The sequence below is a fragment of the Nothobranchius furzeri genome, chromosome 15 (genome assembly GCF_043380555.1).
Source record: "Nothobranchius furzeri strain GRZ-AD chromosome 15, NfurGRZ-RIMD1, whole genome shotgun sequence".
NCBI classification, from domain to species: Eukaryota; Metazoa; Chordata; class Actinopteri; order Cyprinodontiformes; family Nothobranchiidae; genus Nothobranchius; species Nothobranchius furzeri.
Genome location: NC_091755.1, coordinates 12656674 through 12682626, shown reverse-complemented (window position 1 = coordinate 12682626; position 25953 = coordinate 12656674).

Below are 25953 nucleotides of genomic sequence, written 5' to 3'. Positions count from 1 at the left end.
GGTCTAATTGAGCGCCTCCAGGAGAGAGGCCCAAGCAAGACGCGCCCCGAGGAGCGTCTTGCCACATGTCACTACTCGGTCTGACTGAGCGCCTCCAGGAGAGAGGTCCAAGCAACACGCGCCCCGAGGAGCGTCTTGCCACATGTCAACACTGGGTCTGACTGACTGCCTCCATGAGAGAAGCCCCAGCAAGACGGGCCCCGAGGAGCGTCTTGCCACATGTCACTACTCGGTCTGACTGAGCGCCTCCAGGAGAGAGGCCCAAGCAAGACGTGCCCCGAGGAGCGTCTTGCCACATGTCAACACTGGGTTTGACTGAGCGCCTCCAGGAGAGAGGCCCAAGCAAGACACGTCTCGAGGAGCGTCTTGACACATGTCAACACTGGGTCTGACTGAGGGCCTCCATGAGAGAAGCCCAAGCAAGACGCGCCCCGAGAAGAGTCTTGCCACATGTCAACACTGGGTCTGACAGATGGCATCCAGGAGAGAGGCCCAAGCAATACGCGCCCCGAGGAGCGTCTTGCCACTTGTCAACAATGGGACTGACTGAGGGCCTCCAGGAGAGAAGCCAAAGCAAGACGCGCCCCGAGGAGCTTCTTTCCACATGTCATTAATGGGTCTTACTGAGGGCCTCCATGAGAGAAGCCCAAGCAAGACGCGCCCCGAGGAGTGTCTTTCCACATGTCAACACTGTGTCTGACTGAGCGCCTCCAGGAGAGAGGCCCAAGCAAGACGCGCCCCGAGGAGCGTCTTGCCACGTGTCAACACTGGGTCTGACTTAGCGCCTCCAGGAGAGAGGCCCAAGCGAGATGCGCCCCGAGGAGCGTCTTGCCACGTGTCAACAATGGGTCTGACTGAGGGCCTCCAGGAGAGAAGCCCAAGCAAGACTCGCCCCGAGGAGCGTCTTGACACATGTCAACTCTGGGTCTGACAGAGGGCCTCCAGGAGAGAGGCCCAAGCAAGACGCGCCCCGAGGAGTGTCTTGCCACATGTCTCCACTTGGTCCGACTGAGCGCCTCCAGGAGGGAGGCCCAAGCAACACGCACCCCGAGGAGCGTCAGGCCACATGTCACTACTCAGTCTGACTGAGCGCCTCCAGGAGAGAAGCCCAAGCAAGACGCGCCCCGAGGAGCTTCTTGCCACATGTCAGCACTCGGTCTGATTGAGGGCCTTCTGGAGAGAGGCCCAAGCAAGACGTGCCCCGAGGAGCGTCTTGACACATGTCAACACTGGGTCTGACAGAGGGCCTCCATGAGAGAGGCCCAAGCAAGACGCGCCCCGAGGAGTGTCTTGCCACATGTCAACACTGGGTCTGACAGAGGGCCTCCAGGAGAGAGGCCCAAGCAAGACGCGCCCCGAGGAGTATCTTGCCACATGTCACCACTTGGTCTGACTGAGCGCCTCCAGGAGAGAGGCCCAAGCAACACGCGCCCCGAGGAGCGTCATGCCACATGTCACTACTCAGTCTGACTGAGCGCCTCCAGGAGAGAGCCCCAAGTAAGACGCGCCCCGAGGAGCGTCTTGCCACGTGTTTACACTGGGTCTGATTGAGGGCCTTCTGGAGAGAGGCCCAAGCAAGACGCGCCCCGAGGAGCGTCTTGCCACATGTCACTACTCGGTCTGACTGAGCGCCTCCAGGAGAGAGGCCCAAGCAAGACGTGCCCCGAGGAGCGTCTTGCCACATGTCAACAATGGGTATGACTGAGGGCCTACAGGAGAGAAGCCCAAGCAAGATGCGCCCCGAGGAGAGACTTGCCACATGTCAACACTGTGTCTGACTGAGCGCCTCCAGGAGAGAGGCCCAAGCAAGACGCGCCCCGAGGAGCGTCTTGCCACGTGTCAACACTGGGTCTGACTTAGCGCCTCCAGGAGAGAGGCCCAAGCAAGATGCGCCCCGAGGAGCGTCTTGCCACGTGTCACCACTGGGTCTGACTGAGCTCCTCCAGGAGAGAGGCCCAAGCAAGACGCGCCCAGAGGAGCGTCTTGCCACGTGTCACCACTGGGTCTGAATGAGCACCTCCAGGAGAGAGGCCCCAGCAAGACGCGCCCCGAGGAGCGTCTTGCCTCATGTCAGCACTCGGTCTCACTGAGCGCCTCCAGGAGAGAGGCCCAAGCAAGAAGCGCCCCGAGGAGCGTCTTGCCACATGTCAACACTGGGTCTAATTGAGCGCCTCCAGGAGAGAGGCCCAAGCAAGACTCGCCCCGAGGAGCATCTTGCCACATGTCACTACTCGGTCTGACTGAGCGCCTCCAGGAGAGAGGTCCAAGCAACACGCGCCCCGAGGAGCGTCTTGCCACATGTCAACACTGGGTCTGACTGAGTGACTCCATGAGAGAAGCCCCAGCAAGACGGGCCCCGAGGAGCGTCTTGCCACATGTCACTACTCGGTCTGACTGAGCGCCTCCAGGAGAGAGGCCCAAGCAAGACGTGCCCCGAGGAGCGTCTTGCCACATGTCAACACTGGGTCTTACTGAGCGCCTCCAGGAGAGAGGCCCAAGCAAGACACGCCCCGAGGAGCGTCTTGACACATGTCAACACCGGGTCTGACTGAGGGCCTCCATGAGAGAAGCCCAAGCAAGACGTGCCCCGAGGAGAGTCTTGCCACATGTCAACACTGGGTCTGACAGAGGGATTCCAGGAGAGAGGCCCAAGCAATACGCGCCCCGAGGAGCGTCTTGCCACATGTCAACAATGGGTCTGACTGAGGGCCTCCAGGAGAGAAGCCAAAGCAAGACGCGCCCCGAGGAGCTTCTTTCCACATGTCAACAATGGGTCTTACTGAGGGCCTCCATGAGAGAAGCCCAAGCAAGACGCGCCCCGAGGAGTGTCTTGCCACATGTCAACACTGTGTCTGACTGAGCGCCTCCAGGAGAGAGGCCCAAGCAAGACGCGCCCCGAGGAGCGTCTTGCCACATGTCAACACTGGGTCTGACTTAGCGCCTCCAGGAGAGAGGCCCAAGCAAGATGCGCCCCGAGGAGCGTCTTGCCACGTGTCACCACTGGGTCTGACTGAGCTCCTCCAGGAGAGAGGCCCAAGCAAGACGCGCCCAGAGGAGCGTCTTGCCACGTGTCACCACTGGGTCTGAATGAGCACCTCCAGGAGAGAGGCCCCAGCAAGACGCGCCCCGAGGAGCGTCTTGCCTTATGTCAGCACTCGGTCTGAATGAGGGCCTCCAGGAGAGAGGCCCCAGCAAGACGCGCCCCGAGGAGCGTCTTGCCTCATGTCAGCACTCGGTCTGACTGAGCCCCTCCAGGAGAGAGGCCCAAGCAAGAAGCGCCCCGAGGAGCGTCTTGCCACATGTCAACAATGGGTCTGACTGAGGGCCTCCAGGGGAGAAGCCCAAGCAAGACGCGCCCCGCGGAGCGTCTTGCCACATGTCAACACTGGGTCTAATTGAGCGCCTCCAGGAGAGAGGCCCAAGCAAGACGCGCCCCGAGGAGCGTCTTGCCACATGTCACTACTCGGTCTGACTGAGCGCCTCCAGGAGAGAGGTCCAAGCAACACGCGCCCCGAGGAGCGTCTTGCCACATGTCAACACTGGGTCTGACTGACTGCCTCCATGAGAGAAGCCCCAGCAAGACGGGCCCCGAGGAGCGTCTTGCCACATGTCACTACTCGGTCTGACTGAGCGCCTCCAGGAGAGAGGCCCAAGCAAGACGTGCCCCGAGGAGCGTCTTGCCACATGTCAACACTGGGTTTGACTGAGCGCCTCCAGGAGAGAGGCCCAAGCAAGACACGTCTCGAGGAGCGTCTTGACACATGTCAACACTGGGTCTGACTGAGGGCCTCCATGAGAGAAGCCCAAGCAAGACGCGCCCCGAGAAGAGTCTTGCCACATGTCAACACTGGGTCTGACAGAGGGCATCCAGGAGAGAGGCCCAAGCAATACGCGCCCCGAGGAGCGTCTTGCCACTTGTCAACAATGGGTCTGACTGAGGGCCTCCAGGAGAGAAGCCAAAGCAAGACGCGCCCCGAGGAGCTTCTTTCCACATGTCATTAATGGGTCTTACTGAGGGCCTCCATGAGAGAAGCCCAAGCAAGACGCGCCCCGAGGAGTGTCTTTCCACATGTCAACACTGTGTCTGACTGAGCGCCTCCAGGAGAGAGGCCTAAGCAAGACGCGCCCCGAGGAGCGTCTTGCCACGTGTCAACACTGGGTCTGACTTAGCGCCTCCAGGAGAGAGGCCCAAGCGAGATGCGCCCCGAGGAGCGTCTTGCCACGTGTCACCACTGGGTCTGACTGAGCTCCTCCAGGAGAGAGGCCCAAGCAAGACGCGCCCAGAGGAGCGTCTTGCCACGTGTCACCACTGGGTCTGACTGAGCGCCTCCAGGAGAGAGGCCCAAGCAAGACGCGCCCCGAGGAGCGTCTTGCCACATGTCAACACTGTGTCTGACTGAGCGCCTCCAGGAGAGAGGCCCAAGCAAGACGCGCCCCGAGGAGCGTCTTGCCACGTGTCAACACTGGGTCTGACTTAGCGCCTCCAGGAGAGAGGCCCAAGCAAGATGCGCCCCGAGGAGCGTCTTGCCACGTGTCACCACTGGGTCTGACTGAGCTCCTCCAGGAGAGAGGCCCAAGCAAGACGCGCCCAGAGGAGCGTCTTGCCACGTGTCACCACTGGGTCTGAATGAGCACCTCCAGGAGAGAGGCCCCAGCAAGACGCGCCCCGAGGAGCGTCTTGCCTCATGTCAGCACTCGGTCTCACTGAGCGCCTCCAGGAGAGAGGCCCAAGCAAGAAGCGCCCCGAGGAGCGTCTTGCCACATGTCAACACTGGGTCTAATTGAGCGCCTCCAGGAGAGAGGCCCAAGCAAGACTCGCCCCGAGGAGCATCTTGCCACATGTCACTACTCGGTCTGACTGAGCGCCTCCAGGAGAGAGGTCCAAGCAACACGCGCCCCGAGGAGCGTCTTGCCACATGTCAACACTGGGTCTGACTGAGTGACTCCATGAGAGAAGCCCCAGCAAGACGGGCCCCGAGGAGCGTCTTGCCACATGTCACTACTCGGTCTGACTGAGCGCCTCCAGGAGAGAGGCCCAAGCAAGACGTGCCCCGAGGAGCGTCTTGCCACATGTCAACACTGGGTCTTACTGAGCGCCTCCAGGAGAGAGGCCCAAGCAAGACACGCCCCGAGGAGCGTCTTGACACATGTCAACACTGGGTCTGACTGAGGGCCTCCATGAGAGAAGCCCAAGCAAGACGCGCCCCGAGGAGAGTCTTGCCACATGTCAACACTGGGTCTGACAGAGGGATTCCAGGAGAGAGGCCCAAGCAATACGCGCCCCGAGGAGCGTCTTGCCACATGTCAACAATGGGTCTGACTGAGGGCCTCCAGGAGAGAAGCCAAAGCAAGACGCGCCCCGAGGAGCTTCTTTCCACATGTCAACAATGGGTCTTACTGAGGGCCTCCATGAGAGAAGCCCAAGCAAGACGCGCCCCGAGGAGTGTCTTGCCACATGTCAACACTGTGTCTGACTGAGCGCCTCCAGGAGAGAGGCCCAAGCAAGACGCGCCCCGAGGAGCGTCTTGCCACATGTCAACACTGGGTCTGACTTAGCGCCTCCAGGAGAGAGGCCCAAGCAAGATGCGCCCCGAGGAGCGTCTTGCCACGTGTCACCACTGGGTCTGACTGAGCTCCTCCAGGAGAGAGGCCCAAGCAAGACGCGCCCAGAGGAGCGTCTTGCCACGTGTCACCACTGGGTCTGAATGAGCACCTCCAGGAGAGAGGCCCCAGCAAGACGCGCCCCGAGGAGCGTCTTGCCTTATGTCAGCACTCGGTCTGAATGAGCGCCTCCAGGAGAGAGGCCCAAGCAAGACGCGCCCCGAGGAGCGTCTTGCCACATGTCACTACTCGGTCTGACTGAGCGCCTCCAGGAGAGAGGCCCCAGCAAGACGCGCCCCGAGGAGCGTCTTGCCTCATGTCAGCACTCGGTCTGACTGAGCCCCTCCAGGAGAGAGGCCCAAGCAAGAAGCGCCCCGAGGAGCGTCTTGCCACATGTCAACAATGGGTCTGACTGAGGGCCTCCAGGGGAGAAGCCCAAGCAAGACGCGCCCCGAGGAGCGTCTTGCCACATGTCAACACTGGGTCTAATTGAGCGCCTCCAGGAGAGAGGCCCAAGCAAGACGCGCCCCGAGGAGCGTCTTGCCACATGTCACTACTCGGTCTGACTGAGCGCCTCCAGGAGAGAGGTCCAAGCAACACGCTTCCCGAGGAGCGTCTTGCCACATGTCAACACTGGGTCTGACTGACTGCCTCCATGAGAGAAGCCCCAGCAAGACGGGCCCCGAGGAGCGTCTTGCCACATGTCACTACTCGGTCTGACTGAGCGCCTCCAGGAGAGAGGCCCAAGCAAGACGTGCCCCGAGGAGCGTCTTGCCACATGTCAACACTGGGTTTGACTGAGCGCCTCCAGGAGAGAGGCCCAAGCAAGACACGTCTCGAGGAGCGTCTTGACACATGTCAACACTGGGTCTGACTGAGGGCCTCCATGAGAGAAGCCCAAGCAAGACGCGCCCCGAGAAGAGTCTTGCCACATGTCAACACTGGGTCTGACAGAGGGCATCCAGGAGAGAGGCCCAAGCAATACGCGCCCCGAGGAGCGTCTTGCCACTTGTCAACAATGGGTCTGACTGAGGGCCTCCAGGCGAGAAGCCAAAGCAAGACGCGCCCCGAGGAGCTTCTTTCCACATGTCATTAATGGGTCTTACTGAGGGCCTCCATGAGAGAAGCCCAAGCAAGACGCGCCTCGAGGAGTGTCTTTCCACATGTCAACACTGTGTCTGACTGAGCGCCTCCAGGAGAGAGGCCCAAGCAAGACGCGCCCCGAGGAGCGTCTTGCCACGTGTCAACACTGGGTCTGACTTAGCGCCTCCAGGAGAGAGGCCCAAGCGAGATGCGCCCCGAGGAGCGTCTTGCCACGTGTCACCACTGGGTCTGACTGAGCTCCTCCAGGAGAGAGGCCCAAGCAAGACGCGCCCAGAGGAGCGTCTTGCCACGTGTCACCACTGGGTCTGACTGAGCGCCTCCAGGAGAGAGGCCCAAGCAAGACGCGCCCCGAGGAGCGTCTTGCCACATGTCAACAATGGGTCTGACTGAGGGCCTCCAGGAGAGAAGCCCAAGCAAGACGCGCCCCGAGGAGCGTCTTGACACATGTCAACTCTGGGTCTGACAGAGGGCCTCCAGGAGAGAGGCCCAAGCAAGACGCGCCCCGAGGAGTGTCTTGCCACATGTCTCCACTTGGTCTGACTGAGCGCCTCCAGGAGGGAGGCCCAAGCAACACGCACCCCGAGGAGCGTCAGGCCACATGTCACTACTCAGTCTGACTGAGCGCCTCCAGGAGAGAAGCCCAAGCAAGACGCGCCCCGAGGAGCTTCTTGCCACATGTCAGCACTCGGTCTGATTGAGGGCCTTCTGGAGAGAGGCCCAAGCAAGACGTGCCCCGAGGAGCGTCTTGACACATGTCAACACTGGGTCTGACAGAGGGCCTCCATGAGAGAGGCCCAAGCAAGACGCGCCCCGAGGAGTGTCTTGCCACATGTCAACACTGGGTCTGACAGAGGGCCTCCAGGAGAGAGGCCCAAGCAAGACGCGCCCCGAGGAGTATCTTGCCACATGTCACCACTTGGTCTGACTGAGCGCCTCCAGGAGAGAGGCCCAAGCAACACGCGCCCCGAGGAGCGTCATGCCACATGTCACTACTCAGTCTGACTGAGCGCCTCCAGGAGAGAGCCCCAAGTAAGACGCGCCCCGAGGAGCGTCTTGCCACGTGTTTACACTGGGTCTGATTGAGGGCCTTCTGGAGAGAGGCCCAAGCAAGACGCGCCCCGAGGAGCGTCTTGCCACATGTCACTACTCGGTCTGACTGAGCGCCTCCAGGAGAGAGGCCCAAGCAAGACGTGCCCCGAGGAGCGTCTTGCCACGTGTCACCACTGGGTCTGAATGAGCACCTCCAGGAGAGAGGCCCCAGCAAGACGCACCCCGAGGAGCGTCTTGCCTCATGTCAGCACTCGGTCTCACTGAGCGCCTCCAGGAGAGAGGCCCAAGCAAGAAGCGCCCCGAGGAGCGTCTTGCCACATGTCAACACTGGGTCTAATTGAGCGCCTCCAGGAGAGAGGCCCAAGCAAGACTCGCCCCGAGGAGCGTCTTGCCACATGTCACTACTCGGTCTGACTGAGCGCCTCCAGGAGAGAGGTCCAAGCAACACGCGCCCCGAGGAGCGTCTTGCCACATGTCAACACTGGGTCTGACTGAGTGACTCCATGAGAGAAGCCCCAGCAAGACGGGCCCCGAGGAGCGTCTTGCCACATGTCACTACTCGGTCTGACTGAGCGCCTCCAGGAGAGAGGCCCAAGCAAGACGTGCCCCGAGGAGCGTCTTGCCACATGTCAACACTGGGTCTTACTGAGCGCCTCCAGGAGAGAGGCCCAAGCAAGACACTCCCCGAGGAGCGTCTTGACACATGTCAACACTGGGTCTGACTGAGGGCCTCCATGAGAGAAGCCCAAGCAAGACGCGCCCCGAGGAGAGTCTTGACACATGTCAACACTGGGTCTGACAGAGGGCATCCAGGAGAGAAGCCCAAGCAATACGCGCCCCGAGGAGCATCTTGCCACATGTCAACAATGGGTCTGACTGAGGGCCTCCAGGAGAGAAGCCAAAGCAAGACGCGCCCCGAGGAGCTTCTTTCCACATGTCAACAATGGGTCTTACTGAGGGCCTCCATGAGAGAAGCCCAAGCAAGACGTGCCCCGAGGAGTGTCTTGCCACATGTCAACACTGTGTCTGACTGAGCGCCTCCAGGAGAGAGGCCCAAGCAAGACGCGCCCCGAGGAGCGTCTTGCCACGTGTCAACACTGGGTCTGACTTAGCGCCTCCAGGAGAGAGGCCCAAGCAAGATGCACCCCGAGGAGCGTCTTGCCACGTGTCACCACTGGGTCTGACTGAGCTCCTCCAGGAGAGAGGCCCAAGCAAGACGCGCCCAGAGGAGCGTCTTGCCACGTGTCACCACTGGGTCTGAATGAGCACCTCCAGGAGAGAGGCCCCAGCAAGACGCGCCCCGAGGAGCGTCTTGCCTTATGTCAGCACTCGGTCTGAATGAGCGCCTCCAGGAGAGAGGCCCAAGCAAGACGCGCCCCGAGGAGCGTCTTGCCACATGTCACTACTCGGTCTGACTGAGCGCCTCCAGGAGAGAGGCCCCAGCAAGACGCGCCCCGAGGAGCGTCTTGCCTCATGTCAGCACTCGGTCTGACTGAGCGCCTCCAGGAGAGAGGTCCAAGCAAGAAGCGCCCCGAGGAGCGTCTTGCCACATGTCAACAATGGGTCTGACTGAGGGCCTCCAGGGGAGAAGCCCAAGCAAGACGCGCCCCGAGGAGCGTCTTGCCACATGTCAACACTGGGTCTAATTGAGCGCCTCCAGGAGAGAGGCCCAAGCAAGACGCGCCCCGAGGAGCGTCTTGCCACATGTCACTACTCGGTCTGACTGAGCGCCTCCAGGAGAGAGGTCCAAGCAACACGCGCCCCGAGGAGCGTCTTGCCACATGTCAACACTGGGTCTGACTGACTGCCTCCATGAGAGAAGCCCCAGCAAGACGGGCCCCGAGGAGCGTCTTGCCACATGTCACTACTCGGTCTGACTGAGCGCCTCCAGGAGAGAGGCCCAAGCAAGACGTGCCCCGAGGAGCGTCTTGCCACATGTCAACACTGGGTCTGACTGAGCGCCTCCAGGAGAGAGGCCCAAGCAAGACACGTCTCGAGGAGCGTCTTGACACATGTCAACACTGGGTCTGACTGAGGGCCTCCATGAGAGAAGCCCAAGCAAGACGCGCCCCGAGAAGAGTCTTGCCACATGTCAACACTGGGTCTGACAGAGGGCATCCAGGAGAGAGGCCCAAGCAATACGCGCCCCGAGGAGCGTCTTGCCACTTGTCAACAATGGGTCTGACTGAGGGCCTCCAGGAGAGAAGCCAAAGCAAGACGCGCCCCGAGGAGCGTCTTGCCACATGTCACTACTCGGTCTAACTGAGCGCCTCCAGGAGAGAGGTCCAAGCAAGACGCGCCCCGAGGAGCGTCTTGCCAAATGTCACTACTCGGTCTGACTGAGCGCCTCCAGGAGGGAGGTCCAAGCAAGACGCGCCCCGAGGAGCGTCAGGCCACATGTCACTACTCAGTCTGACTGAGCGCCTCCAGGAGAGAGGCCCAAGCAAGACGCGCCCCGAGGAGCGTCTTGCCACATGTCAGCACTGGGTCTGACTGAGCTTCTCCAGGAGAGAGGCCCAAGCAAGACACGCCCCGAGGAGCGTCTTGACACATGTCAAGACTGGGTCGGACTGAGGGCCTCCATGAGAGAAGCCCAAGCAAGACGCGCCCCGAGGAGAGTCTTGCCACATGTCAACACTCGGTCTGACAGAGGGCATTCAGGAGAGAGGCCCAAGCAATACACGCCCCGAGGAGCGTCTTGCCACATGTCACCACTGGGTCTGACTGAGCGCCTCCAGGAGAGAGGCCCAAGCAAGACGCGCCCCGAGGAGCGTCTTTCAACGTGTCACCACTGGGTCTGACTGAGCGCCTCCAGGAGAGAGGCCCAAGCACGACGCGCCCACAGGAGCCTCTTGCCACATGTCAACACTGGGTCTGACTGAGCGCCTCCAGGAGAGAGGCCCAAGCAAGACGCGCCCCGAGGAGCGTCTTGCCACATGTCAACACTGGGTCTGACTGAGCGCCTCCAGGAGAGAGGCCCAAGCAAGACGCGCCCCGAGGATCGTCTTGCCACATGTCAGCACTGGGTCTGACTGAGCGCCTCCAGGAGAGAGGCCCAAGCAACACGCGCCCCGAGGAGCGTCATGCCACATGTCACTACTCAGTCTGACTGAGCGCCTCCAGGAGAGAGCCCCAAGTAAGACGCGCCCCGAGGAGCGTCTTGCCACGTGTTTACACTGGGTCTGATTGAGGGCCTTCTGGAGAGAGGCCCAAGCAAGACGCGCCCCGAGGAGCGTCTTGCCACATGTCACTACTCGGTCTGACTGAGCGCCTCCAGGAGAGAGGCCCAAGCAAGACGTGCCCCGAGGAGCGTCTTGCCACGTGTCACCACTGGGTCTGAATGAGCACCTCCAGGAGAGAGGCCCCAGCAAGACGCACCCCGAGGAGCGTCTTGCCTCATGTCAGCACTCGGTCTCACTGAGCGCCTCCAGGAGAGAGGCCCAAGCAAGAAGCGCCCCGAGGAGCGTCTTGCCACATGTCAACACTGGGTCTAATTGAGCGCCTCCAGGAGAGAGGCCCAAGCAAGACTCGCCCCGAGGAGCGTCTTGCCACATGTCACTACTCGGTCTGACTGAGCGCCTCCAGGAGAGAGGTCCAAGCAACACGCGCCCCGAGGAGCGTCTTGCCACATGTCAACACTGGGTCTGACTGAGTGACTCCATGAGAGAAGCCCCAGCAAGACGGGCCCCGAGGAGCGTCTTGCCACATGTCACTACTCGGTCTGACTGAGCGCCTCCAGGAGAGAGGCCCAAGCAAGACGTGCCCCGAGGAGCGTCTTGCCACATGTCAACACTGGGTCTTACTGAGCGCCTCCAGGAGAGAGGCCCAAGCAAGACACTCCCCGAGGAGCGTCTTGACACATGTCAACACTGGGTCTGACTGAGGGCCTCCATGAGAGAAGCCCAAGCAAGACGCGCCCCGAGGAGAGTCTTGACACATGTCAACACTGGGTCTGACAGAGGGCATCCAGGAGAGAAGCCCAAGCAATACGCGCCCCGAGGAGCATCTTGCCACATGTCAACAATGGGTCTGACTGAGGGCCTCCAGGAGAGAAGCCAAAGCAAGACGCGCCCCGAGGAGCTTCTTTCCACATGTCAACAATGGGTCTTACTGAGGGCCTCCATGAGAGAAGCCCAAGCAAGACGTGCCCCGAGGAGTGTCTTGCCACATGTCAACACTGTGTCTGACTGAGCGCCTCCAGGAGAGAGGCCCAAGCAAGACGCGCCCCGAGGAGCGTCTTGCCACGTGTCAACACTGGGTCTGACTTAGCGCCTCCAGGAGAGAGGCCCAAGCAAGATGCACCCCGAGGAGCGTCTTGCCACGTGTCACCACTGGGTCTGACTGAGCTCCTCCAGGAGAGAGGCCCAAGCAAGACGCGCCCAGAGGAGCGTCTTGCCACGTGTCACCACTGGGTCTGAATGAGCACCTCCAGGAGAGAGGCCCCAGCAAGACGCGCCCCGAGGAGCGTCTTGCCTTATGTCAGCACTCGGTCTGAATGAGCGCCTCCAGGAGAGAGGCCCAAGCAAGACGCGCCCCGAGGAGCGTCTTGCCACATGTCACTACTCGGTCTGACTGAGCGCCTCCAGGAGAGAGGCCCCAGCAAGACGCGCCCCGAGGAGCGTCTTGCCTCATGTCAGCACTCGGTCTGACTGAGCGCCTCCAGGAGAGAGGTCCAAGCAAGAAGCGCCCCGAGGAGCGTCTTGCCACATGTCAACAATGGGTCTGACTGAGGGCCTCCAGGGGAGAAGCCCAAGCAAGACGCGCCCCGAGGAGCGTCTTGCCACATGTCAACACTGGGTCTAATTGAGCGCCTCCAGGAGAGAGGCCCAAGCAAGACGCGCCCCGAGGAGCGTCTTGTCACATGTCACTACTCGGTCTGACTGAGCGCCTCCAGGAGAGAGGTCCAAGCAACACGCGCCCCGAGGAGCGTCTTGCCACATGTCAACACTGGGTCTGACTGACTGCCTCCATGAGAGAAGCCCCAGCAAGACGGGCCCCGAGGAGCGTCTTGCCACATGTCACTACTCGGTCTGACTGAGCGCCTCCAGGAGAGAGGCCCAAGCAAGACGTGCCCCGAGGAGCGTCTTGCCACATGTCAAAACTGGGTCTGACTGAGCGCCTCCAGGAGAGAGGCCCAAGCAAGACACGTCTCGAGGAGCGTCTTGACACATGTCAACACTGGGTCTGACTGAGGGCCTCCATGAGAGAAGCCCAAGCAAGACGCGCCCCGAGAAGAGTCTTGCCACATGTCAACACTGGGTCTGACAGAGGGCATCCAGGAGAGAGGCCCAAGCAATACGCGCCCCGAGGAGCGTCTTGCCACTTGTCAACAATGGGTCTGACTGAGGGCCTCCAGGAGAGAAGCCAAAGCAAGACGCGCCCCGAGGAGCGTCTTGCCACATGTCACTACTCGGTCTAACTGAGCGCCTCCAGGAGAGAGGTCCAAGCAAGACGCGCCCCGAGGAGCGTCTTGCCAAATGTCACTACTCGGTCTGACTGAGCGCCTCCAGGAGGGAGGTCCAAGCAAGACGCGCCCCGAGGAGCGTCAGGCCACATGTCACTACTCAGTCTGACTGAGCGCCTCCAGGAGAGAGGCCCAAGCAAGACGCGCCCCGAGGAGCGTCTTGCCACATGTCAGCACTGGGTCTGACTGAGCTTCTCCAGGAGAGAGGCCCAAGCAAGACACGCCCCGAGGAGCGTCTTGACACATGTCAAGACTGGGTCGGACTGAGGGCCTCCATGAGAGAAGCCCAAGCAAGACGCGCCCCGAGGAGAGTCTTGCCACATGTCAACACTCGGTCTGACAGAGGGCATTCAGGAGAGAGGCCCAAGCAATACACGCCCCGAGGAGCGTCTTGCCACATGTCACCACTGGGTCTGACTGAGCGCCTCCAGGAGAGAGGCCCAAGCAAGACGCGCCCCGAGGAGCGTCTTTCAACGTGTCACCACTGGGTCTGACTGAGCGCCTCCAGGAGAGAGGCCCAAGCACGACGCGCCCACAGGAGCCTCTTGCCACATGTCAACACTGGGTCTGACTGAGCGCCTCCAGGAGAGAGGCCCAAGCAAGACGCGCCCCGAGGAGCGTCTTGCCACATGTCAACACTGGGTCTGACTGAGCGCCTCCAGGAGAGAGGCCCAAGCAAGACGCGCCCCGAGGATCGTCTTGCCACATGTCAGCACTGGGTCTGACTGAGCGCCTCCCGGAGAGAGGCCCCAGCAAGACGCGTCCCGAGGAGCGTCTTGCCTTATGTCAGCACTCGGTCTGACTGAGCGCCTCCAGGAGAGAGGCCCAAGCAAGACGCGCCCCGAGGAGCGTCTTGCCACATGTCACTACTCGGTCTGACTGAGCGCCTCCAGGAGAGAGGTCCAAGCAACACGCGCCCCGAGGAGCGTCTTGCCACATGTCAACAATGGGTCTGACTGAGGGCCTCCAGGAGAGAGGCCCAAGCAAGATGCGCCCGGAGGAGCGTCTTGCCACATGTCAACACTGGGTCTGACAGAGGGCCTCCAGGAGAGAGGCCCAAGCAAGACGCGCCCCAAGGAGCGTCTTGCCACATGTCACCTCTGGTTCTGACTGAGAGCCTCCAGGAGAGAGGCCCAAGCAAGACGCGCCCCGAGGAGCGTCTTGTCACATGTCAACACTGGGTCTGTCTGAGCGCCTTCAGGAGAGAAGCCCAAGCAAGACGCGCCCCGAGGAGCGTCTTGCCACATGTCAACAATGGGTCTGACTGAGGGCCTCCAGGAGAGAAGCCCAAGCAAGACGCGCCCCGAGGAGCGTCTTGCCACATGTCAACACTGGGTCTGACAGAGGGCCTCCAGGAGAGAGGCCCAAGCAAGACGCGCCCCGAGGAGCGTCTTGCCACATGTCACCTCTGGTTCTGACTGAGCGCCTCCAGGAGAGAGGCCCAAGCAAGACGCGCCCCGAGGAGCGTCTTGTCACATGTCAACACTGGGTCTTTCTGAGCGCCTCCAGGAGAGAAGCCCAAGCAAGACGCGCCCCGAGGAGCGTCTTGCCACATGTCAGCACTCGGTCTGACTGAGCGCCTCCAGGAGAGAGGCCCAAGCAAGACGCGCCCCGAGGAGCGTCTTGCCACATGTCAACAATGGGTCTGACTGAGGGCCTCCAGGAGAGAAGCCCAAGCAACACGCGGCCCGAGGAGCGTCTTGCCACATGTCAGCACTCGGTCTGACTGAGCGCCTCCAGGAGAGAGGCCCAAGCAAGACGCGCCCCGAGGAGCGTCTTGCCACATGTCAACAATGGGTCTGACTGAGGGCCTCCAGGAGAGTAGCCCAAGCAAGACGCGCCCCGAGGAGCGTCTTGACACATGTCAACACTGGGTCTGACAGAGGGTCTCCAGGAGAGAGGCCCAAGCAAGACGCGCCCCGAGGAGTGTCTTGCCACATGTCACCACTTGGTCTGACTGAGCGCCTCCAGGAGAGAAGCCCAAGCAACACGCGCCCCGAGGAGCGTCAGGCCACATGTCACTACTCAGTCTGACTGAGCGCCTCCAGGAGAGAGGCCCAAGCAAGACGCGTCCCAAGGAGCGTCTTGCCACATGTCAACAATGGGTCTTACTGACGGCCTCCAGGAGAGAAGCCCAAGCAAGACGCGCCCCGAGGAGCTTCTTGCCACATGTCAGCACTCGGTCTGACTGAGCGCCTCCAGGAGAGAGGCCAAAGCAAGATGCGCCCCGAGGAGCGTCTTGACACATGTCAACACTGGGTCTGACAGAGGGCCTCCATGAGAGAGGCCCAAGCAAGACGCGCCCCGAGGAGTGTCTTGCCACATGTCAACACTGGGTCTGACAGAGGGCCTCCAGGAGAGAGGCCCAAGCAAGACGAGCCCCGAGGAGTGTCTTGCCACATGTCACCACTTGGTCTGACTGAGCGCCTCCAGGAGAGAGGCCCAAGCAACACGCGCCCCGAGGAGCGTCATGCCACATGTCACTACTCAGTCTGACTGAGCGCCTGCAGGAGAGAGGCCCAAGCAACACGCGCCCCGAGGAGCGTCTTGCCACATGTCAACACTGGGTCTGACTGAGTGCCTCCAGGAGAGAGGCCCAAGCAAGACGCGCCCCGAGGAGCGTCTTGCCACGTGTCAACACTGGGTCTGATTGAGGGCCTTCTGGAGAGAGGCCCAAGCAAGACGCGCCCCGAGGAGCGTCTTGCCACATGTCAACACTGGGTCTAATTGAGCGCCTCCAGGAGAGAGGCCCAAGCAAGACGTGCCCCTAGGAGCGTCTTGCCACATGGCAACACTGGGTCTGACTGAGCGCATCCATGAGAGAGGCCGAAGCAAGACACGCCCCGGGAGCGTCTTGACACATGTCAACACTGGGTCTTACTGAGGGCCTCCATGAGAGAATCCCAAGCAAGACGCGCCCCGAGGAGAGTCTTGCCACATGTCAACACTGGGTCTGACAGAGGGCATCCAGGAGAGAGGCCCAAGCAATACGCGCCCCGAGGAGCGTCTTGCTACATGTCAACAATGGGTCTGACTGAGGGCCTCCAGGAGAGAAGCCAAAGCAAAACGCGCCCCGAGGAGCTTCTTTCCACATGTCAACAATGGGTCTTACTGAGGGCCTCCATGAGAGAAGCCCAAGCAAGACGCGCCCCGAGGAGTGTCTTGCCACATGTCAACACTGTGTCTGACTGAGCGCCTCCAGGAGAGAGGCCCAAGCAAGATGCGCCCCGAGGAGCGTCTTGCCACGTGTCACCACTGGGTCTGACTGAGCTCCTCCAGGAGAGAGGCCCAAGCAAGACGCGTCCAGAGGAGCGTCTTGCCACGTGTCACGACTGGGTCTGATTGAGCACCTCCAGGAGAGAGGCCCCAGCAAGACGCGCCCCGAGGTGCGTCTTGCCTTATGTCAGCACTCGGTCTGACTGAGCGCCTCCAGGAGAGAGGCCAAAGCAAGACGCGCCCCGAAGAGCGTCTTGCCACATGTCACTACTCGGTTTAACTGAGCGCCTCCAGGAGAGAGGTCCAAGCAAGACGCGCCCCGAGGAGCGTCTTGCCAAATGTCACTACTCGGTCTGACTGAGCGCCTCCAGGAGGGAGGTCCAAGCAAGACGCGCCCCGAGGAGCGTCTTGCCACATGTCAACAATGGGTCTTACTGACGGCCTCCAGGAGAGAAGCCCAAGCAAGACGCGCCCCGAGGAGCTTCTTGCCACATGTCAGCACTCGGTCTGACTCAGCGCGTCCAGGAGAGAGGCCAAAGCAAGATGCGCCCCGAGGAGCGTCTTGACACATGTCAACACTGGGTCTGACAGAGGGCCTCCATGAGAGAGGCCCAAGCAAGACGCGCCCCGAGGAGTGTCTTGCCACATGTCAACACTGGGTCTGACAGAGGGCCTCCAGGAGAGAGGCCCAAGCAAGACGAGCCCCGAGGAGTGTCTTGCCACATGTCACCAATTGGTCTGACTGAGCGCCTCCAGGAGAGAGGCCCAAGCAACACGCGCCCCGAGGAGCGTCATGCCACATGTCACTACTCAGTCTGACTGAGCGCCTGCAGGAGAGAGGCCCAAGCAACACGCGCCCCGAGGAGCGTCTTGCCACATGTCAACACTGGGTCTGACTGAGTGCCTCCAGGAGAGAGGCCAAAGCAAGACGCGCCCCGAGGAGCGTCTTGCCACGTGTCAACACTGGGTCTGATTGAGGGCCTTCTGGAGAGAGGCCCAAGCAAGACGCGCCCCGAGGAGCGTCTTGCCACATGTCAACACTGGGTCTAATTGAGCGCCTCCAGGAGAGAGGCCCAAGCAAGACGCGCACCGAGGAGCGTCTTGCCACATGTCACTACTCGGTCTGACTGAGCGCCTCCTGGAGAGAGGTCCAAGCAACACGCGCCCCGAGGAGCGTCTTGCCACATGTCAACACTGGGTCTGACTGAGTGCCTCCATGAGAGAAGCCCCAGCAAGACGGGCCCCGAGGAGCGTCTTGCCACATGTCACTACTCGGTCTGACTGAGCGCCTCCAGGAGAGAGGCCCAAGCAAGACGTGCCCCGAGGAGCGTCTTGCCACATGTCAACACTGGGTCTGACTGAGCGCATCCAGGAGAGAGGCCGAAGCAAGACACGCCCCGGGAGCGTCTTGACACATGTCAACACTGGGTCTGACTGAGGGCCTCCATGAGAGAATCCCAAGCAAGACGCGCCCCGAGGAGAGTCTTGCCACATGTCAACACTGGGTCTGACAGAGGGCATCCAGGAGAGAGGCCCAAGCAATACGCGCCCCGAGGAGCGTCTTGCTACATGTCAACAATGGGTCTGACTGAGGGCCTCCAGGAGAGAAGCCAAAGCAAAACGCGCCCCGAGGAGCTTCTTTCCACATGTCAACAATGGGTCTTACTGAGGGCCTCCATGAGAGAAGCCCAAGCAAGACGCGCCCCGAGGAGTGTCTTGCCACATGTCAAAACTGTGTCTGACTGAACGCCTCCAGGAGAGAGCCCCAAGCAAGATGCGCCCCGAGGAGCGTCTTGCCACGTGTCACCACTGGGTCTGACTGAGCTCCTCCAGGAGAGAGGCCCAAGCAAGACGCGTCCAGAGGAGCGTCTTGCCACGTGTCACGACTGGGTCTGATTGAGCACCTCCAGGAGAGAGGCCCCAGCAAGACGCGCCCCGAGGTGCGTCTTGCCTTATGTCAGCACTCGGTCTGACTGAGCGCCTCCAGGAGAGAGGCCCAAGCAAGACGCGCCCCGAAAAGCGTCTTGCCACATGTCACTACTCGGTTTAACTGAGCGCCTCCAGGAGAGAGGTCCAAGCAAGACGCGCCCCGAGGAGCGTCTTGCCAAATGTCACTACTCGGTCTTACTGAGCGCCTCCAGGAGGGAGGTCCAAGCAAGACGCGCCCCGAGGAGCGTCAGGCCACATGTCACTACTCAGTCTGACTGAGCGCCTCCAGGAGAGAGGCCCAAGCAAGACGCGCCCCGAGGAGCGTCTTGCCACATGTCAGCACTGGGTCTGACTGAGCGCCTCCAGGTGAGAGGCCCAAGCAAGACGCGCCCCGAGGAGCGTCTTGCCACATGTCAACACTGGGTCTGACTGAGGGCCTCCATGAGAGAATCCCAAGCAAGACGCGCCCCGAGGAGAGTCTTGCCACATGTCAACACTGGGTCTGACAGAGGGCATCCAGGAGAGAGGCCCAAGCAATACGCGCCCCGAGGAGCGTCTTGCCACATGTCAACAATGGGTCTGACTGAGGGCCTCCAGGAGAGAAGCCAAAGCAAAACGCTCCCCGAGGAGCTTCTTTCCACATGTCAACAATGGGTCTTACTGAGGGCCTCCATGAGAGAAGCCCAAGCAAGACGCGCCCCGAGGAGTGTCTTGCCACATGTCAACACTGTGTCTGACTGAGCGACTCCAGGAGAGAGGCCCAAGCAAGATGCGCCCCGAGGAGCGTCTTGCCACGTGTCACCACTGGGTCTGACTGAGCTCCTCCAGGAGAGAGGCCCAAGCAAGACGCGCCCAGAGGAGCGTCTTGCCACGTGTCACCACTGGGTCTGATTGAGCACCTCCAGGAGAGAGGCCCCAGCAAGACACGCCCCGAGGAGCGTCTTGCCACGTGTCACCACTGGGTCTGACTGAGCTCCTCCAGGAGAGAGACCCAAGCAAGACGCGCCCCGAGGAGTGTCTTGCCACATGTCAACACTGGGTCTGACAGAGGGCCTCCAGGAGAGAGGCCCAAGCAAGACGAGCCCCGAGGAGTGTCTTGCCACATGTCACCACTTGGTCTGACTGAGCGCCTCCAGGAGAGAGGCCCAAGCAACACGCGCCGCGAGGAGCATCAGGCCACATGTCACTACTCAGTCTGACTGAGCGCCTCCAGGAGAGAGGCCCAAGCAAGACGCGCCCCGAGGAGCGTCTTGCCACGTGTCAACACTGGGTCTGATTGAGGGCCTTCTGGAGAGAGGCCCAAGCAAGACGCGCCCCGAGGAGCGTCTTGCCACATGTCACCACTTGGTCTGACTGAGCGCCTCCAGGAGAGAGGCCCAAGCAACACGCGCCCCGAGGAGCGTCAGGCCACATGTCACTACTCAGTCTGACTGAGCGCCTCCAGGAGAGAGGCCCAAGCAAGACACGCCCCAAGGAGCGTCTTGCCACATGTCAACAATGGGTCCTACTGAGGGCCTCCAGGAGAGAAGCCCAAGCAAGACGCGCCCTGAGGAGCTTCTTGCCACAGTACTCAGCACTCGGTCTGACTGAGCGCCTCCAGGAGAGAGGCCAAAGCAAGACGCGCCCCGAGGAGCGTCTTGACACATGTCAACACTGGGTCTGACAGAGGGCCTCCATGAGAGAGGCCCAAGCAAGACGCGCCCCGAGGAGTGTCGTGCCACATGTCAACACTGGGTCTGACAGAGGGCCTCCAGGAGAGAGGCCCAAGCAAGACGCGCCCCAAGGAGTGTCTTGCCACATGTCACCACTTGGTCTGACTGAGCGCCTCCAGGAGAGAGGCCCAAGCAACACGCGCCCCGAGGAGCGTCAGGCCACATGTCACTACTCAGTCTGACTGAGCGCCTCCAGGAGAGAGGCCCAAGCAAGACACGCCCCAAGGAGCGTCTTGCCACATGTCAACAATGGGTCCTACTGAGGGCCTCCAGGAGAGAAGCCCAAGCAAGACGCGCCCTGAGGAGCTTCTTGCCACAGTACTCAGCACTCGGTCTGACTGAGCGCCTCCAGGAGAGAGGCCAAAGCAAGACGCGCCCCGAGGAGCGTCTTGACACATGTCAACACTGGGTCTGACAGAGGGCCTCCATGAGAGAGGCCCAAGCAAGACGCGCCCCGAGGAGTGTCGTGCCACATGTCAACACTGGGTCTGACAGAGGGCCTCCAGGAGAGAGGCCCAAGCAAGACGCGCCCCAAGGAGTGTCTTGCCACATGTCACCACTTGGTCTGAATGAGCGCCTCCAGGAGAGAGGCCCAAGCAACACGCTCCCCGAGGAGCGTCTTCCCACATGTCAACAATGGGTCTGACTGAGGGCCTCCAGGAGAGAAGCCCAAGCAAGACGCGCCCCGAGGAGCGTCTTGCCACATGTCAACACTGGGTCTGACTGAGGGCCTCCAGGAGAGAGGCCAAAATGAGACGCGCCCCGAGGAGCGTCTTGCCACATGTCAACAATGGGTCTGACTGAGGGCCTCCAGGAGAAGCCCAAGCAAGACGCGCCCCGAGGAGCGTCTTGCCACATGTCAGCACTCGGTCTGACTGAGCGCCTCCAGGAGAGAGGCCCAAGCAAGACATGCCCCGAGGAGCGTCTTGCCACATGTCAACACTGGGTCTGACTGAGCGCCTCCAGGAGAGAGGCCCAAGCAAGACGCACCCCGAGGAGCGTCTTGCCACATGTGAACACTGGGTCTTACTGAGTGCCTCCAGGAGAGAGTCCCAAGCAAGACGCGCTCGGAGGAGCGTCTTGCCACATGTCAGCACTCGGTCTGACTGAGCGCGTCCAGGAGAGAGGCCCAAGCAAGACGCGCTTCGAGGAGCATCTTGCCACATGTCAACACTGGGTCTGACTGAGAACCTCCAGGAGAGAGGCCCAAGCAAGACGCGCCCCGAGGAGCGTCTTGCCACATGTCAACACTGGGTCTGACTGAGCGCCTCCAGGAGAGAGGCCCAAGCAAGACGCACCCCGAGGAGCGTCTTGTCACATGTCACTACTCGGTCTGACTGAGCGCCTCCAGGAGAGAGGCCCAAGCAAGATGTGCCCCGAGTAGCGTCTTGCCACATGTCAACAATGGGTCTGACTGAGGGCCTCCAGGAGAGAAGCCCAAGCAAGAAGCGCCCCGAGGAGCGTCTTGCCACATGTCAACACTGGGTCTGACTGAGCGCCTCCAGGAGAGAGGCCCAAGCAAGACACGCCCCGAGGAGCGTCTTGACACATGTCAACACTGGGTCTGACTGAGTGCCTCCATGAGAGAAGCCCCAGCAAGACGCGCCCCGAGGAGCGTCTTGCCACATGTCAACACTGGGTCTGACTGAGCGCCTCCAGGAGAGAGGCCCAAGCAAGACGCGCCCCGAGGAGCGTCTTGTCACATGTCACTACTCGGTCTGACTGAGCGCCTCCAGGAGAGAGGCCCAAGCAAGACGTGCCCCGAGGAGCGTCTTGCCACATGTCAACAATGGGTCTGACTGAGGGCCTCCAGGAGAGAAGCCCAAGCAAGAAGCGCCCCGAGGAGCGTCTTGCCACATGTCAACACTGGGTCTGACAGAGGGCATCCAGGAGAGAGGCCCAAGCAATACGCGCCCCGAGGAGCGTCTTGCCACATGTCACCACTGGGTCTGACTGAGCGCCTCCAGGAGAGAGGCCCCAGAAAGACGCGCCCCGAGGAGCGTCTTGCCTTATGTCAGCACTCGGTCTGACTGAGCGCCTCCAGGAGAGAGGCCCTAGCAAGACGCGCCCCGAGGAGCGTCTTGCCACATGTCACTAATCGGTCTGACTGAGCGCCTCCAGGAGAGAGGCCCAAGCAAGACGTGCCCCGAGGAGCGTCTTGCCACATGTCAACACTGGGTCTGACTGAGGGCCTCTAGGAGAGAGGCCCAAATAAGACGCGCCCCGAGGAGCGTCTTGCCACATGTCAACAAAGGGTCTGACTGAGGGCCTCCAGGAGAGAAGCCCAAGCAAGACGCGCCCCGAGGAGCGTCTTGCCACATTTCAACACTGGGTCTGACTGAGCGCCTCCAGGAGAGAGGCCCAAGCAAGACGCGCCCCGAGGAGAGTCTTGCCACATGTGAAAACTGGGTCTGACTGAGCGCCTCCAGGAGAGAGGCCCAAGCAAGACGCGCCCGGAGGAGCGTCTTGCCACGTGTCACCACTGGGTCTGATTGAGCACCTCCAGGAGAGAGGCCCAAGCAAGACGCGCCCCGAGGAGCGTCAGGCCACATGTCAACAATGGGTCTGACTGAGGGCCTCTAGGAGAGAGGCCCAAATAAGACGCGCCCCGAGGAGCGTCTTGCCACAGGTCAAACAATGGGTCTGACTGAGGGCCTCCAGGAGAGAAGCCCAAGCAAGACGCGCCCCGAGGAGCGTCTTGCCACATGTCAGCACTCGGTCTGACTGAGCGCCTCCAGGAGAGAGGCCCAAGCAAGACGCGCCCCGAGGAGCGTCTTGCCACATGTCAACACTGGGTCTGACTGAGCGCCTCCAGGAGAGAGGCCCAAGCAAGACGCGCCCGGAGGAGCGTCTTGCCACATGTCAGCACTGGGTCTGACTGAGCGCCTCCAGGAGAGAGGCCCAAGCAAGACACGCCCCGAGGAGCGTCTTGACACATGTCAACACTGGGTCGGACTGAGGGCCTCCATGAGAGAAGCCCAAGCAAGACGCGCCCCGAGGAGAGTCTTGCCACATGTCACCACTGGGTCTGAATGAGCGCCTCCCGGAAAGAGGCCCAACCAAGACACGCCCCGAGGAGCGTCTTGCCACGTGACAACACTGGGTCTGACTGAGCGCCTCCAGGAGAGAGGCCCAAGCAAGACGCGCCCCGAGGAGCGTCTTTCCACGTGTCACCACTGGGTCTGACTGAGCGCCTCCAGGAGAGAGGCCCAAGCAAGACACGCCCCGAGGAGCGTATTGACACAAGTCAACACTGGGTCTGACAGAGGGCCTCCAGGAGAGAGGCCCAAGCAAGACGCGCCCCGAGGAGTGTCTTGCCACATGTCACCACTGGGTCTGACTGAGCGCCTCCAGGAGAGAGGCCCAAGCAAGACGCGCCCCGAGGAGCGTCTTGCCTTATGTCAGCACTCGGTCTGACTGAGCGCCTCCAGGAGAGAGGCCCAAGCAAGACGCGCCCCGAGGAGCATCTTGCCACATGTCAACAATGGGTCTGACTGAGGGCCTCCAGGAGAGAGGCCCAAGCAAGATGCGCCCGGAGGAGCATCTTGCCACATGTCAACACTGGGTCTGAAAGAGGGCCTCCAGGAGAGAGGCCCAAGCAAGACGCGCCCCGAGGAGCGTCTTGCCACATGTCACCTCTGGTTCTGACTGAGCGCCTCCAGGAGAGAGGCCCAAGCAAGACGCGCCCGAGGAGCGTCTTGTCACATGTCAACACTGGGTCTTTCTGAGCGCCTCCAGGAGAGAAGCCCAAGCAAGATGCGCCCCGAGGAGCGTCTTGCCACATGTCAGCACTCGGTCTGACTGAGCGCCTCCAGGAGAGAGGCCCAAGCAAGACGCGCCCCGAGGAGCGTCTTGCCACATGTCAACAAGGGGTCTGACTGAGGGCCTCCAGGAGAGAAGCCCAAGCAACACGCGGCTCGAGGAGCGTCTTGCCACATGTCAGCACTCGGTCTGACTGAGCACCTCCAGGAGAGAGGCCCAAGCAAGACGCGCTCGAGGAGCGTCTTGACACATGTCAACACTGGGTCTGACAGAGGGCCTCCATGAGAGAGGCCCAAGCAAGACGCGCCCCGAGGAGTGGCTTGCCAAATGTCAACACTGGGTCTGACTGAGCGCCTCAGGGAGAGAGGTCCAAGCAAGACGCGCCCCAAGGAGCGTCTTGCCACATGTCACTACTCGGTCTGACTGAGCGCCTCAGGGAGAGAGGTCCAAGCAAGACGCGCCCCGAGGAGCGTCTTGCCACATGTCAACACTGGGCCTGACTGAGTGCCTCCATGAGAGAAGCCCCAGCAAGACGCGCCCCGAGAAGCGTCTTGCCACATGTCACTACTCGGTCTGTTTGAGCGCCTCCAGGAGAGAGACCCAACCAAGACGCGCCCTGAGGAGCGTCTTGTCACATGTCAACACTGGGTCTTTCTGAGCGCCTCCAGGAGAGAAGCCCAAGCAAGACGCGCCCCGAGGAGCGTCTTACCACATGTCAGCACTCGGTCTGACTGAGCACCTCCAGGAGAGAGGCCCAAGCAAGACGCGCCCAAAGGAGCGTCTTGCAACATGTCAACAATGGGTATGACTGAGGGCCTCCCGGAGAGAAGCCCAAGCAAGACGCGCCCCGAGGAGCGTCTTGACACTTGTCAACACTGGGTCTGACAGAGGGCCTCCAGGAGAGAGGCCCAAGCAAGATGCGCCCCGAGGAGTGTCTTGCCACATGTCACCACTTGGTCTGACTGAGCGCCTCCAGGAGAGAGGCCCAAGTAAGACGTGCCCCGAGGAGCGTCTTGCCACGTGTCAACACTGGGTCTGATTGAGGGCCTTCTGGAGAGAGGCCCAAGCAAGACGCGCCCCGAGGAGCGTCTTGCCACATGTCAACAATGGGTCTTACTGAGGGCCTCCAGGAGAGAAGCCCAAGCAACACGCGCCCCGAGGAGCGTCTTGCTACATGTCAACAATGGGTCTGACTGAGGGCCTCCAGGAGAGAAGCCAAAGCAAAACGCGCCCCGAGGAGCTTCTTTCCACTGTCAACAATGGGTCTTACTGAGGGCCTCAATGAGAGAAGCCCAAGCAAGACGCGCCCCGAGGAGTGTCTTGCCACATGTCAACACTGTGTCTGACTGAGCGCCTCCAGGAGAGAGGCCCAAGCAAGATGCGCCCCGAGGAGCGTCTTGCCACGTGTCACCACTGGGTCTGACTGAGCTCCTCCAGGAGAGAGGCCCAAGCAAGACGCGCCCAGAGGAGCATCTTGCCTTATGTCAGCACTCGGTCTGACTGAGCGCCTCCAGGAGAGAGGCCCACGCAAGACGCGCCCCGAGGAGCGTCTTGCCACATGTCACTACTCGGTTTAACTGAGCGCCTCCAGGAGAGAGGTCCAAGCAAGACGCGCCCCGAGGAGCGTCTTGCCAAATGTCACTACTCGGTCTGACTGAGCGCCTCCAGGAGGGAGGTCCAAGCAAGACGCGCCCCGAGGAGCGTCAGGCCACATGTCACTACTCAGTCTGACTGAGCGCCTCCAGGAGAGAGGCCCAAGCAAGACGCGCCCCGAGGAGCGTCTTGCCACATGTCAACACTGGGTCTAATTGAGCGCCTCCAGGAGAGAGGCCCAAGCAAGATGCGCCCCGAGGAGCGTCTTGCCACATGTCACTACTCGGTCTGACTGAGCACCTCCAGGAGAGAGGTCCAAGCAACACGCGCCCCGAGGAGCGTCTTGCCACATGTCACTACTCGGTCTGACTGAGCGCCTCCAGGAGAGAGGCCCAAGCAAGACACGCCCCGGGAGCGTCTTGACACATGTCAACACTGGGTCTGACTGAGGGCCTCCATGAGAGAATCCCAAGCAAGACGCGCCCCGAGGAGAGTCTTGCCACATGTCAACACTGGGTCTGA